The sequence below is a fragment of the Anomaloglossus baeobatrachus genome, chromosome 1 (assembly GCF_048569485.1).
Source record: "Anomaloglossus baeobatrachus isolate aAnoBae1 chromosome 1, aAnoBae1.hap1, whole genome shotgun sequence".
NCBI classification, from domain to species: domain Eukaryota; kingdom Metazoa; phylum Chordata; class Amphibia; order Anura; family Aromobatidae; genus Anomaloglossus; species Anomaloglossus baeobatrachus.
Window position 1 is genome coordinate 722,779,552 of NC_134353.1, and position 15,094 is coordinate 722,794,645.

The window sequence follows — 15,094 nt, forward strand, 5'->3', positions numbered from 1 at the left end:
AAGAACCAAGATGAACAAGTCATGGCTCTCAGAGGACTTTTCTTCCCCGGGGTCAGCCAGGGGACGGGAAAGGCACGCGTATTTTTGAGAGTGCTTCATGCAAAGCATCTTTTTCTTTTTCAAAAGGGGGCTCAACCGATGCCAGTCAAGTGGGGTGTGTGTGGCCCAGTGAGTGGCAACGAGGGAGACTGTGGTTGGAGTCCCCTCGCTGTGTTTCTAAAAGAACCAAGATGAACAAGTCATGGCTCTCAGAGGACTTTTCTTCCCCGGGGTCAGCCAGGGGACGGGAAAGGCACGCGTATTTTTGAGAGTGCTTCATGCAAAGCATCTTTTTCTTTTTCAAAAGGGGGCTCAACCGATGCCAGTCAAGTGGGGTGTGTGTGGCCCAGTGAGTGGCAACGAGGGAGACTGTGGTTGGAGTCCCCTCGCTGTGTTTCTAAAAGAACCAAGATGAACAAGTCATGGCTCTCAGAGGACTTTTCTTCCCCGGGGTCAGCCAGGGGACGGGAAAGGCACGCGTATTTTTGAGAGTGCTTCATGCAAAGCATCTTTTTCTTTTTCAAAAGGGGGCTCAACCGATGCCAGTCAAGTGGGGTGTGTGTGGCCCAGTGAGTGGCAACGAGGGAGACTGTGGTTGGAGTCCCCTCGCTGTGTTTCTAAAAGAACCAAGATGAACAAGTCATGGCTCTCAGAGGACTTTTCTTCCCCGGGGTCAGCCAGGGGACGGGAAAGGCACGCGTATTTTTGAGAGTGCTTCATGCAAAGCATCTTTTTCTTTTTCAAAAGGGGGCTCAACCGATGCCAGTCAAGTGGGGTGTGTGTGGCCCAGTGAGTGGCAACGAGGGAGACTGTGGTTGGAGTCCCCTCGCTGTGTTTCTAAAAGAACCAAGATGAACAAGTCATGGCTCTCAGAGGACTTTTCTTCCCCGGGGTCAGCCAGGGGACGGGAAAGGCACGCGTATTTTTGAGAGTGCTTCATGCAAAGCATCTTTTTCTTTTTCAAAAGGGGGCTCAACCGATGCCAGTCAAGTGGGGTGTGTGTGGCCCAGTGAGTGGCAACGAGGGAGACTGTGGTTGGAGTCCCCTCGCTGTGTTTCTAAAAGAACCAAGATGAACAAGTCATGGCTCTCAGAGGACTTTTCTTCCCCAGGGTCAGCCAGGGGACGGGAAAGGCACGCGTATTTTTGAGAGTGCTTCATGCAAAGCATCTTTTTCTTTTTCAAAAGGGGGCTCAACCGATGCCAGTCAAGTGGGGTGTGTGTGGCCCAGTGAGTGGCAACGAGGGAGACTGTGGTTGGAGTCCCCTCGCTGTGTTTCTAAAAGAACCAAGATGAACAAGTCATGGCTCTCAGAGGACTTTTCTTCCCCGGGGTCAGCCAGGGGACGGGAAAGGCACGCGTATTTTTGAGAGTGCTTCATGCAAAGCATCTTTTTCTTTTTCAAAAGGGGGCTCAACCGATGCCAGTCAAGTGGGGTGTGTGTGGCCCAGTGAGTGGCAACGAGGGAGACTGTGGTTGGAGTCCCCTCGCTGTGTTTCTAAAAGAACCAAGATGAACAAGTCATGGCTCTCAGAGGACTTTTCTTCCCCGGGGTCAGCCAGGGGACGGGAAAGGCACGCGTATTTTTGAGAGTGCTTCATGCAAAGCATCTTTTTCTTTTTCAAAAGGGGGCTCAACCGATGCCAGTCAAGTGGGGTGTGTGTGGCCCAGTGAGTGGCAACGAGGGAGACTGTGGTTGGAGTCCCCTCGCTGTGTTTCTAAAAGAACCAAGATGAACAAGTCATGGCTCTCAGAGGACTTTTCTTCCCCGGGGTCAGCCAGGGGACGGGAAAGGCACGCGTATTTTTGAGAGTGCTTCATGCAAAGCATCTTTTTCTTTTTCAAAAGGGGGCTCAACCGATGCCAGTCAAGTGGGGTGTGTGTGGCCCAGTGAGTGGCAACGAGGGAGACTGTGGTTGGAGTCCCCTCGCTGTGTTTCTAAAAGAACCAAGATGAACAAGTCATGGCTCTCAGAGGACTTTTCTTCCCCGGGGTCAGCCAGGGGACGGGAAAGGCACGCGTATTTTTGAGAGTGCTTCATGCAAAGCATCTTTTTCTTTTTCAAAAGGGGGCTCAACCGATGCCAGTCAAGTGGGGTGTGTGTGGCCCAGTGAGTGGCAACGAGGGAGACTGTGGTTGGAGTCCCCTCGCTGTGTTTCTAAAAGAACCAAGATGAACAAGTCATGGCTCTCAGAGGACTTTTCTTCCCCGGGGTCAGCCAGGGGACGGGAAAGGCACGCGTATTTTTGAGAGTGCTTCATGCAAAGCATCTTTTTCTTTTTCAAAAGGGGGCTCAACCGATGCCAGTCAAGTGGGGTGTGTGTGGCCCAGTGAGTGGCAACGAGGGAGACTGTGGTTGGAGTCCCCTCGCTGTGTTTCTAAAAGAACCAAGATGAACAAGTCATGGCTCTCAGAGGACTTTTCTTCCCCGGGGTCAGCCAGGGGACGGGAAAGGCACGCGTATTTTTGAGAGTGCTTCATGCAAAGCATCTTTTTCTTTTTCAAAAGGGGGCTCAACCGATGCCAGTCAAGTGGGGTGTGTGTGGCCCAGTGAGTGGCAACGAGGGAGACTGTGGTTGGAGTCCCCTCGCTGTGTTTCTAAAAGAACCAAGATGAACAAGTCATGGCTCTCAGAGGACTTTTCTTCCCCGGGGTCAGCCAGGGGACGGGAAAGGCACGCGTATTTTTGAGAGTGCTTCATGCAAAGCATCTTTTTCTTTTTCAAAAGGGGGCTCAACCGATGCCAGTCAAGTGGGGTGTGTGTGGCCCAGTGAGTGGCAACGAGGGAGACTGTGGTTGGAGTCCCCTCGCTGTGTTTCTAAAAGAACCAAGATGAACAAGTCATGGCTCTCAGAGGACTTTTCTTCCCCGGGGTCAGCCAGGGGACGGGAAAGGCACGCGTATTTTTGAGAGTGCTTCATGCAAAGCATCTTTTTCTTTTTCAAAAGGGGGCTCAACCGATGCCAGTCAAGTGGGGTGTGTGTGGCCCAGTGAGTGGCAACGAGGGAGACTGTGGTTGGAGTCCCCTCGCTGTGTTTCTAAAAGAACCAAGATGAACAAGTCATGGCTCTCAGAGGACTTTTCTTCCCCGGGGTCAGCCAGGGGACGGGAAAGGCACGCGTATTTTTGAGAGTGCTTCATGCAAAGCATCTTTTTCTTTTTCAAAAGGGGGCTCAACCGATGCCAGTCAAGTGGGGTGTGTGTGGCCCAGTGAGTGGCAACGAGGGAGACTGTGGTTGGAGTCCCCTCGCTGTGTTTCTAAAAGAACCAAGATGAACAAGTCATGGCTCTCAGAGGACTTTTCTTCCCCGGGGTCAGCCAGGGGACGGGAAAGGCACGCGTATTTTTGAGAGTGCTTCATGCAAAGCATCTTTTTCTTTTTCAAAAGGGGGCTCAAACCGATGCCAGTCAAGTGGGGTGTGTGTGGCCCAGTGAGTGGCAACGAGGGAGACTGTGGTTGGAGTCCCCTCGCTGTGTTTCTAAAAGAACCAAGATGAACAAGTCATGGCTCTCAGAGGACTTTTCTTCCCCGGGGTCAGCCAGGGGACGGGAAAGGCACGCGTATTTTTGAGAGTGCTTCATGCAAAGCATCTTTTTCTTTTTCAAAAGGGGGCTCAACCGATGCCAGTCAAGTGGGGTGTGTGTGGCCCAGTGAGTGGCAACGAGGGAGACTGTGGTTGGAGTCCCCTCGCTGTGTTTCTAAAAGAACCAAGATGAACAAGTCATGGCTCTCAGAGGACTTTTCTTCCCCGGGGTCAGCCAGGGGACGGGAAAGGCACGCGTATTTTTGAGAGTGCTTCATGCAAAGCATCTTTTTCTTTTTCAAAAGGGGGCTCAACCGATGCCAGTCAAGTGGGGTGTGTGTGGCCCAGTGAGTGGCAACGAGGGAGACTGTGGTTGGAGTCCCCTCGCTGTGTTTCTAAAAGAACCAAGATGAACAAGTCATGGCTCTCAGAGGACTTTTCTTCCCCGGGGTCAGCCAGGGGACGGGAAAGGCACGCGTATTTTTGAGAGTGCTTCATGCAAAGCATCTTTTTCTTTTTCAAAAGGGGGCTCAACCGATGCCAGTCAAGTGGGGTGTGTGTGGCCCAGTGAGTGGCAACGAGGGAGACTGTGGTTGGAGTCCCCTCGCTGTGTTTCTAAAAGAACCAAGATGAACAAGTCATGGCTCTCAGAGGACTTTTCTTCCCCGGGGTCAGCCAGGGGACGGGAAAGGCACGCGTATTTTTGAGAGTGCTTCATGCAAAGCATCTTTTTCTTTTTCAAAAGGGGGCTCAACCGATGCCAGTCAAGTGGGGTGTGTGTGGCCCAGTGAGTGGCAACGAGGGAGACTGTGGTTGGAGTCCCCTCGCTGTGTTTCTAAAAGAACCAAGATGAACAAGTCATGGCTCTCAGAGGACTTTTCTTCCCCGGGGTCAGCCAGGGGACGGGAAAGGCACGCGTATTTTTGAGAGTGCTTCATGCAAAGCATCTTTTTCTTTTTCAAAAGGGGGCTCAACCGATGCCAGTCAAGTGGGGTGTGTGTGGCCCAGTGAGTGGCAACGAGGGAGACTGTGGTTGGAGTCCCCTCGCTGTGTTTCTAAAAGAACCAAGATGAACAAGTCATGGCTCTCAGAGGACTTTTCTTCCCCGGGGTCAGCCAGGGGACGGGAAAGGCACGCGTATTTTTGAGAGTGCTTCATGCAAAGCATCTTTTTCTTTTTCAAAAGGGGGCTCAACCGATGCCAGTCAAGTGGGGTGTGTGTGGCCCAGTGAGTGGCAACGAGGGAGACTGTGGTTGGAGTCCCCTCGCTGTGTTTCTAAAAGAACCAAGATGAACAAGTCATGGCTCTCAGAGGACTTTTCTTCCCCGGGGTCAGCCAGGGGACGGGAAAGGCACGCGTATTTTTGAGAGTGCTTCATGCAAAGCATCTTTTTCTTTTTCAAAAGGGGGCTCAACCGATGCCAGTCAAGTGGGGTGTGTGTGGCCCAGTGAGTGGCAACGAGGGAGACTGTGGTTGGAGTCCCCTCGCTGTGTTTCTAAAAGAACCAAGATGAACAAGTCATGGCTCTCAGAGGACTTTTCTTCCCCGGGGTCAGCCAGGGGACGGGAAAGGCACGCGTATTTTTGAGAGTGCTTCATGCAAAGCATCTTTTTCTTTTTCAAAAGGGGGCTCAACCGATGCCAGTCAAGTGGGGTGTGTGTGGCCCAGTGAGTGGCAACGAGGGAGACTGTGGTTGGAGTCCCTCGCTGTGTTTCTAAAAGAACCAAGATGAACAAGTCATGGCTCTCAGAGGACTTTTCTTCCCCGGGGTCAGCCAGGGGACGGGAAAGGCACGCGTATTTTTGAGAGTGCTTCATGCAAAGCATCTTTTTCTTTTTCAAAAGGGGGCTCAACCGATGCCAGTCAAGTGGGGTGTGTGTGGCCCAGTGAGTGGCAACGAGGGAGACTGTGGTTGGAGTCCCCTCGCTGTGTTTCTAAAAGAACCAAGATGAACAAGTCATGGCTCTCAGAGGACTTTTCTTCCCCGGGGTCAGCCAGGGGACGGGAAAGGCACGCGTATTTTTGAGAGTGCTTCATGCAAAGCATCTTTTTCTTTTTCAAAAGGGGGCTCAACCGATGCCAGTCAAGTGGGGTGTGTGTGGCCCAGTGAGTGGCAACGAGGGAGACTGTGGTTGGAGTCCCCTCGCTGTGTTTCTAAAAGAACCAAGATGAACAAGTCATGGCTCTCAGAGGACTTTTCTTCCCCGGGGTCAGCCAGGGGACGGGAAAGGCACGCGTATTTTTGAGAGTGCTTCATGCAAAGCATCTTTTTCTTTTTCAAAAGGGGGCTCAACCGATGCCAGTCAAGTGGGGTGTGTGTGGCCCAGTGAGTGGCAACGAGGGAGACTGTGGTTGGAGTCCCTCGCTGTGTTTCTAAAAGAACCAAGATGAACAAGTCATGGCTCTCAGAGGACTTTTCTTCCCCGGGGTCAGCCAGGGGACGGGAAAGGCACGCGTATTTTTGAGAGTGCTTCATGCAAAGCATCTTTTTCTTTTTCAAAAGGGGGCTCAACCGATGCCAGTCAAGTGGGGTGTGTGTGGCCCAGTGAGTGGCAACGAGGGAGACTGTGGTTGGAGTCCCCTCGCTGTGTTTCTAAAAGAACCAAGATGAACAAGTCATGGCTCTCAGAGGACTTTTCTTCCCCGGGGTCAGCCAGGGGACGGGAAAGGCACGCGTATTTTTGAGAGTGCTTCATGCAAAGCATCTTTTTCTTTTTCAAAAGGGGGCTCAACCGATGCCAGTCAAGTGGGGTGTGTGTGGCCCAGTGAGTGGCAACGAGGGAGACTGTGGTTGGAGTCCCCTCGCTGTGTTTCTAAAAGAACCAAGATGAACAAGTCATGGCTCTCAGAGGACTTTTCTTCCCCGGGGTCAGCCAGGGGACGGGAAAGGCACGCGTATTTTTGAGAGTGCTTCATGCAAAGCATCTTTTTCTTTTTCAAAAGGGGGCTCAACCGATGCCAGTCAAGTGGGGTGTGTGTGGCCCAGTGAGTGGCAACGAGGGAGACTGTGGTTGGAGTCCCCTCGCTGTGTTTCTAAAAGAACCAAGATGAACAAGTCATGGCTCTCAGAGGACTTTTCTTCCCCGGGGTCAGCCAGGGGACGGGAAAGGCACGCGTATTTTTGAGAGTGCTTCATGCAAAGCATCTTTTTCTTTTTCAAAAGGGGGCTCAACCGATGCCAGTCAAGTGGGGTGTGTGTGGCCCAGTGAGTGGCAACGAGGGAGACTGTGGTTGGAGTCCCCTCGCTGTGTTTCTAAAAGAACCAAGATGAACAAGTCATGGCTCTCAGAGGACTTTTCTTCCCCGGGGTCAGCCAGGGGACGGGAAAGGCACGCGTATTTTTGAGAGTGCTTCATGCAAAGCATCTTTTTCTTTTTCAAAAGGGGGCTCAACCGATGCCAGTCAAGTGGGGTGTGTGTGGCCCAGTGAGTGGCAACGAGGGAGACTGTGGTTGGAGTCCCCTCGCTGTGTTTCTAAAAGAACCAAGATGAACAAGTCATGGCTCTCAGAGGACTTTTCTTCCCCGGGGTCAGCCAGGGGACGGGAAAGGCACGCGTATTTTTGAGAGTGCTTCATGCAAAGCATCTTTTTCTTTTTCAAAAGGGGGCTCAACCGATGCCAGTCAAGTGGGGTGTGTGTGGCCCAGTGAGTGGCAACGAGGGAGACTGTGGTTGGAGTCCCCTCGCTGTGTTTCTAAAAGAACCAAGATGAACAAGTCATGGCTCTCAGAGGACTTTTCTTCCCCGGGGTCAGCCAGGGGACGGGAAAGGCACGCGTATTTTTGAGAGTGCTTCATGCAAAGCATCTTTTTCTTTTTCAAAAGGGGGCTCAACCGATGCCAGTCAAGTGGGGTGTGTGTGGCCCAGTGAGTGGCAACGAGGGAGACTGTGGTTGGAGTCCCCTCGCTGTGTTTCTAAAAGAACCAAGATGAACAAGTCATGGCTCTCAGAGGACTTTTCTTCCCCGGGGTCAGCCAGGGGACGGGAAAGGCACGCGTATTTTTGAGAGTGCTTCATGCAAAGCATCTTTTTCTTTTTCAAAAGGGGGCTCAACCGATGCCAGTCAAGTGGGGTGTGTGTGGCCCAGTGAGTGGCAACGAGGGAGACTGTGGTTGGAGTCCCCTCGCTGTGTTTCTAAAAGAACCAAGATGAACAAGTCATGGCTCTCAGAGGACTTTTCTTCCCCGGGGTCAGCCAGGGGACGGGAAAGGCACGCGTATTTTTGAGAGTGCTTCATGCAAAGCATCTTTTTCTTTTTCAAAAGGGGGCTCAACCGATGCCAGTCAAGTGGGGTGTGTGTGGCCCAGTGAGTGGCAACGAGGGAGACTGTGGTTGGAGTCCCCTCGCTGTGTTTCTAAAAGAACCAAGATGAACAAGTCATGGCTCTCAGAGGACTTTTCTTCCCCGGGGTCAGCCAGGGGACGGGAAAGGCACGCGTATTTTTGAGAGTGCTTCATGCAAAGCATCTTTTTCTTTTTCAAAAGGGGGCTCAACCGATGCCAGTCAAGTGGGGTGTGTGTGGCCCAGTGAGTGGCAACGAGGGAGACTGTGGTTGGAGTCCCCTCGCTGTGTTTCTAAAAGAACCAAGATGAACAAGTCATGGCTCTCAGAGGACTTTTCTTCCCCGGGGTCAGCCAGGGGACGGGAAAGGCACGCGTATTTTTGAGAGTGCTTCATGCAAAGCATCTTTTTCTTTTTCAAAAGGGGGCTCAACCGATGCCAGTCAAGTGGGGTGTGTGTGGCCCAGTGAGTGGCAACGAGGGAGACTGTGGTTGGAGTCCCCTCGCTGTGTTTCTAAAAGAACCAAGATGAACAAGTCATGGCTCTCAGAGGACTTTTCTTCCCCGGGGTCAGCCAGGGGACGGGAAAGGCACGCGTATTTTTGAGAGTGCTTCATGCAAAGCATCTTTTTCTTTTTCAAAAGGGGGCTCAACCGATGCCAGTCAAGTGGGGTGTGTGTGGCCCAGTGAGTGGCAACGAGGGAGACTGTGGTTGGAGTCCCCTCGCTGTGTTTCTAAAAGAACCAAGATGAACAAGTCATGGCTCTCAGAGGACTTTTCTTCCCCGGGGTCAGCCAGGGGACGGGAAAGGCACGCGTATTTTTGAGAGTGCTTCATGCAAAGCATCTTTTTCTTTTTCAAAAGGGGGCTCAACCGATGCCAGTCAAGTGGGGTGTGTGTGGCCCAGTGAGTGGCAACGAGGGAGACTGTGGTTGGAGTCCCCTCGCTGTGTTTCTAAAAGAACCAAGATGAACAAGTCATGGCTCTCAGAGGACTTTTCTTCCCCGGGGTCAGCCAGGGGACGGGAAAGGCACGCGTATTTTTGAGAGTGCTTCATGCAAAGCATCTTTTTCTTTTTCAAAAGGGGGCTCAACCGATGCCAGTCAAGTGGGGTGTGTGTGGCCCAGTGAGTGGCAACGAGGGAGACTGTGGTTGGAGTCCCCTCGCTGTGTTTCTAAAAGAACCAAGATGAACAAGTCATGGCTCTCAGAGGACTTTTCTTCCCCGGGGTCAGCCAGGGGACGGGAAAGGCACGCGTATTTTTGAGAGTGCTTCATGCAAAGCATCTTTTTCTTTTTCAAAAGGGGGCTCAACCGATGCCAGTCAAGTGGGGTGTGTGTGGCCCAGTGAGTGGCAACGAGGGAGACTGTGGTTGGAGTCCCCTCGCTGTGTTTCTAAAAGAACCAAGATGAACAAGTCATGGCTCTCAGAGGACTTTTCTTCCCCGGGGTCAGCCAGGGGACGGGAAAGGCACGCGTATTTTTGAGAGTGCTTCATGCAAAGCATCTTTTTCTTTTTCAAAAGGGGGCTCAACCGATGCCAGTCAAGTGGGGTGTGTGTGGCCCAGTGAGTGGCAACGAGGGAGACTGTGGTTGGAGTCCCCTCGCTGTGTTTCTAAAAGAACCAAGATGAACAAGTCATGGCTCTCAGAGGACTTTTCTTCCCCGGGGTCAGCCAGGGGACGGGAAAGGCACGCGTATTTTTGAGAGTGCTTCATGCAAAGCATCTTTTTCTTTTTCAAAAGGGGGCTCAACCGATGCCAGTCAAGTGGGGTGTGTGTGGCCCAGTGAGTGGCAACGAGGGAGACTGTGGTTGGAGTCCCCTCGCTGTGTTTCTAAAAGAACCAAGATGAACAAGTCATGGCTCTCAGAGGACTTTTCTTCCCCGGGGTCAGCCAGGGGACGGGAAAGGCACGCGTATTTTTGAGAGTGCTTCATGCAAAGCATCTTTTTCTTTTTCAAAAGGGGGCTCAACCGATGCCAGTCAAGTGGGGTGTGTGTGGCCCAGTGAGTGGCAACGAGGGAGACTGTGGTTGGAGTCCCCTCGCTGTGTTTCTAAAAGAACCAAGATGAACAAGTCATGGCTCTCAGAGGACTTTTCTTCCCCGGGGTCAGCCAGGGGACGGGAAAGGCACGCGTATTTTTGAGAGTGCTTCATGCAAAGCATCTTTTTCTTTTTCAAAAGGGGGCTCAACCGATGCCAGTCAAGTGGGGTGTGTGTGGCCCAGTGAGTGGCAACGAGGGAGACTGTGGTTGGAGTCCCCTCGCTGTGTTTCTAAAAGAACCAAGATGAACAAGTCATGGCTCTCAGAGGACTTTTCTTCCCCGGGGTCAGCCAGGGGACGGGAAAGGCACGCGTATTTTTGAGAGTGCTTCATGCAAAGCATCTTTTTCTTTTTCAAAAGGGGGCTCAACCGATGCCAGTCAAGTGGGGTGTGTGTGGCCCAGTGAGTGGCAACGAGGGAGACTGTGGTTGGAGTCCCCTCGCTGTGTTTCTAAAAGAACCAAGATGAACAAGTCATGGCTCTCAGAGGACTTTTCTTCCCCGGGGTCAGCCAGGGGACGGGAAAGGCACGCGTATTTTTGAGAGTGCTTCATGCAAAGCATCTTTTTCTTTTTCAAAAGGGGGCTCAACCGATGCCAGTCAAGTGGGGTGTGTGTGGCCCAGTGAGTGGCAACGAGGGAGACTGTGGTTGGAGTCCCCTCGCTGTGTTTCTAAAAGAACCAAGATGAACAAGTCATGGCTCTCAGAGGACTTTTCTTCCCCGGGGTCAGCCAGGGGACGGGAAAGGCACGCGTATTTTTGAGAGTGCTTCATGCAAAGCATCTTTTTCTTTTTCAAAAGGGGGCTCAACCGATGCCAGTCAAGTGGGGTGTGTGTGGCCCAGTGAGTGGCAACGAGGGAGACTGTGGTTGGAGTCCCCTCGCTGTGTTTCTAAAAGAACCAAGATGAACAAGTCATGGCTCTCAGAGGACTTTTCTTCCCCGGGGTCAGCCAGGGGACGGGAAAGGCACGCGTATTTTTGAGAGTGCTTCATGCAAAGCATCTTTTTCTTTTTCAAAAGGGGGCTCAACCGATGCCAGTCAAGTGGGGTGTGTGTGGCCCAGTGAGTGGCAACGAGGGAGACTGTGGTTGGAGTCCCCTCGCTGTGTTTCTAAAAGAACCAAGATGAACAAGTCATGGCTCTCAGAGGACTTTTCTTCCCCGGGGTCAGCCAGGGGACGGGAAAGGCACGCGTATTTTTGAGAGTGCTTCATGCAAAGCATCTTTTTCTTTTTCAAAAGGGGGCTCAACCGATGCCAGTCAAGTGGGGTGTGTGTGGCCCAGTGAGTGGCAACGAGGGAGACTGTGGTTGGAGTCCCCTCGCTGTGTTTCTAAAAGAACCAAGATGAACAAGTCATGGCTCTCAGAGGACTTTTCTTCCCCGGGGTCAGCCAGGGGACGGGAAAGGCACGCGTATTTTTGAGAGTGCTTCATGCAAAGCATCTTTTTCTTTTTCAAAAGGGGGCTCAACCGATGCCAGTCAAGTGGGGTGTGTGTGGCCCAGTGAGTGGCAACGAGGGAGACTGTGGTTGGAGTCCCCTCGCTGTGTTTCTAAAAGAACCAAGATGAACAAGTCATGGCTCTCAGAGGACTTTTCTTCCCCGGGGTCAGCCAGGGGACGGGAAAGGCACGCGTATTTTTGAGAGTGCTTCATGCAAAGCATCTTTTTCTTTTTCAAAAGGGGGCTCAACCGATGCCAGTCAAGTGGGGTGTGTGTGGCCCAGTGAGTGGCAACGAGGGAGACTGTGGTTGGAGTCCCCTCGCTGTGTTTCTAAAAGAACCAAGATGAACAAGTCATGGCTCTCAGAGGACTTTTCTTCCCCGGGGTCAGCCAGGGGACGGGAAAGGCACGCGTATTTTTGAGAGTGCTTCATGCAAAGCATCTTTTTCTTTTTCAAAAGGGGGCTCAACCGATGCCAGTCAAGTGGGGTGTGTGTGGCCCAGTGAGTGGCAACGAGGGAGACTGTGGTTGGAGTCCCCTCGCTGTGTTTCTAAAAGAACCAAGATGAACAAGTCATGGCTCTCAGAGGACTTTTCTTCCCCGGGGTCAGCCAGGGGACGGGAAAGGCACGCGTATTTTTGAGAGTGCTTCATGCAAAGCATCTTTTTCTTTTTCAAAAGGGGGCTCAACCGATGCCAGTCAAGTGGGGTGTGTGTGGCCCAGTGAGTGGCAACGAGGGAGACTGTGGTTGGAGTCCCCTCGCTGTGTTTCTAAAAGAACCAAGATGAACAAGTCATGGCTCTCAGAGGACTTTTCTTCCCCGGGGTCAGCCAGGGGACGGGAAAGGCACGCGTATTTTTGAGAGTGCTTCATGCAAAGCATCTTTTTCTTTTTCAAAAGGGGGCTCAACCGATGCCAGTCAAGTGGGGTGTGTGTGGCCCAGTGAGTGGCAACGAGGGAGACTGTGGTTGGAGTCCCCTCGCTGTGTTTCTAAAAGAACCAAGATGAACAAGTCATGGCTCTCAGAGGACTTTTCTTCCCCGGGGTCAGCCAGGGGACGGGAAAGGCACGCGTATTTTTGAGAGTGCTTCATGCAAAGCATCTTTTTCTTTTTCAAAAGGGGGCTCAACCGATGCCAGTCAAGTGGGGTGTGTGTGGCCCAGTGAGTGGCAACGAGGGAGACTGTGGTTGGAGTCCCCTCGCTGTGTTTCTAAAAGAACCAAGATGAACAAGTCATGGCTCTCAGAGGACTTTTCTTCCCCGGGGTCAGCCAGGGGACGGGAAAGGCACGCGTATTTTTGAGAGTGCTTCATGCAAAGCATCTTTTTCTTTTTCAAAAGGGGGCTCAACCGATGCCAGTCAAGTGGGGTGTGTGTGGCCCAGTGAGTGGCAACGAGGGAGACTGTGGTTGGAGTCCCCTCGCTGTGTTTCTAAAAGAACCAAGATGAACAAGTCATGGCTCTCAGAGGACTTTTCTTCCCCGGGGTCAGCCAGGGGACGGGAAAGGCACGCGTATTTTTGAGAGTGCTTCATGCAAAGCATCTTTTTCTTTTTCAAAAGGGGGCTCAACCGATGCCAGTCAAGTGGGGTGTGTGTGGCCCAGTGAGTGGCAACGAGGGAGACTGTGGTTGGAGTCCCCTCGCTGTGTTTCTAAAAGAACCAAGATGAACAAGTCATGGCTCTCAGAGGACTTTTCTTCCCCGGGGTCAGCCAGGGGACGGGAAAGGCACGCGTATTTTTGAGAGTGCTTCATGCAAAGCATCTTTTTCTTTTTCAAAAGGGGGCTCAACCGATGCCAGTCAAGTGGGGTGTGTGTGGCCCAGTGAGTGGCAACGAGGGAGACTGTGGTTGGAGTCCCCTCGCTGTGTTTCTAAAAGAACCAAGATGAACAAGTCATGGCTCTCAGAGGACTTTTCTTCCCCGGGGTCAGCCAGGGGACGGGAAAGGCACGCGTATTTTTGAGAGTGCTTCATGCAAAGCATCTTTTTCTTTTTCAAAAGGGGGCTCAACCGATGCCAGTCAAGTGGGGTGTGTGTGGCCCAGTGAGTGGCAACGAGGGAGACTGTGGTTGGAGTCCCCTCGCTGTGTTTCTAAAAGAACCAAGATGAACAAGTCATGGCTCTCAGAGGACTTTTCTTCCCCGGGGTCAGCCAGGGGACGGGAAAGGCACGCGTATTTTTGAGAGTGCTTCATGCAAAGCATCTTTTTCTTTTTCAAAAGGGGGCTCAACCGATGCCAGTCAAGTGGGGTGTGTGTGGCCCAGTGAGTGGCAACGAGGGAGACTGTGGTTGGAGTCCCCTCGCTGTGTTTCTAAAAGAACCAAGATGAACAAGTCATGGCTCTCAGAGGACTTTTCTTCCCCGGGGTCAGCCAGGGGACGGGAAAGGCACGCGTATTTTTGAGAGTGCTTCATGCAAAGCATCTTTTTCTTTTTCAAAAGGGGGCTCAACCGATGCCAGTCAAGTGGGGTGTGTGTGGCCCAGTGAGTGGCAACGAGGGAGACTGTGGTTGGAGTCCCCTCGCTGTGTTTCTAAAAGAACCAAGATGAACAAGTCATGGCTCTCAGAGGACTTTTCTTCCCCGGGGTCAGCCAGGGGACGGGAAAGGCACGCGTATTTTTGAGAGTGCTTCATGCAAAGCATCTTTTTCTTTTTCAAAAGGGGGCTCAACCGATGCCAGTCAAGTGGGGTGTGTGTGGCCCAGTGAGTGGCAACGAGGGAGACTGTGGTTGGAGTCCCCTCGCTGTGTTTCTAAAAGAACCAAGATGAACAAGTCATGGCTCTCAGAGGACTTTTCTTCCCCGGGGTCAGCCAGGGGACGGGAAAGGCACGCGTATTTTTGAGAGTGCTTCATGCAAAGCATCTTTTTCTTTTTCAAAAGGGGGCTCAACCGATGCCAGTCAAGTGGGGTGTGTGTGGCCCAGTGAGTGGCAACGAGGGAGACTGTGGTTGGAGTCCCCTCGCTGTGTTTCTAAAAGAACCAAGATGAACAAGTCATGGCTCTCAGAGGACTTTTCTTCCCCGGGGTCAGCCAGGGGACGGGAAAGGCACGCGTATTTTTGAGAGTGCTTCATGCAAAGCATCTTTTTCTTTTTCAAAAGGGGGCTCAACCGATGCCAGTCAAGTGGGGTGTGTGTGGCCCAGTGAGTGTCAACGAGGGAGACTGTGGTTGGAGTCCCCTCGCCGTGTTTCTAAAAGAACCAAGATGAACAAGTCATGGCTCTCAGAGGACTTTTCTTCCCCGGGGTCAGCCAGGGGACGGGAAAGGCACGCGTATTTTTGAGAGTGCTTCATGCAAAGCATCTTTTTCTTTTTCAAAAGGGGGCTCAACCGATGCCAGTCAAGTGGGGTGTGTGTGGCCCAGTGAGTGGCAACGAGGGAGACTGTGGTTGGAGTCCCCTCGCTGTGTTTCTAAAAGAACCAAGATGAACAAGTCATGGCTCTCAGAGGACTTTTCTTCCCCGGGGTCAGCCAGGGGACGGGAAAGGCACGCGTATTTTTGAGAGTGCTTCATGCAAAGCATCTTTTTCTTTTTCAAAAGGGGGCTCAACCGATGCCAGTCAAGTGGGGTGTGTGTGGCCCAGTGAGTGGCAACGAGGGAGACTGTGGTTGGAGTCCCCTCGCCGTGTTTCTAAAAGAACCAAGATGAACAAGTCATGGCTCTCAGAGGACTTTTCTTCCCCGGGGTCAGCCAGGGGACGGGAAAGGCACGCGTATTTTTGAGAGTGCTTCATGCAAAGCATCTTTTTCTTTTTCAAAAGGGGGCTCAA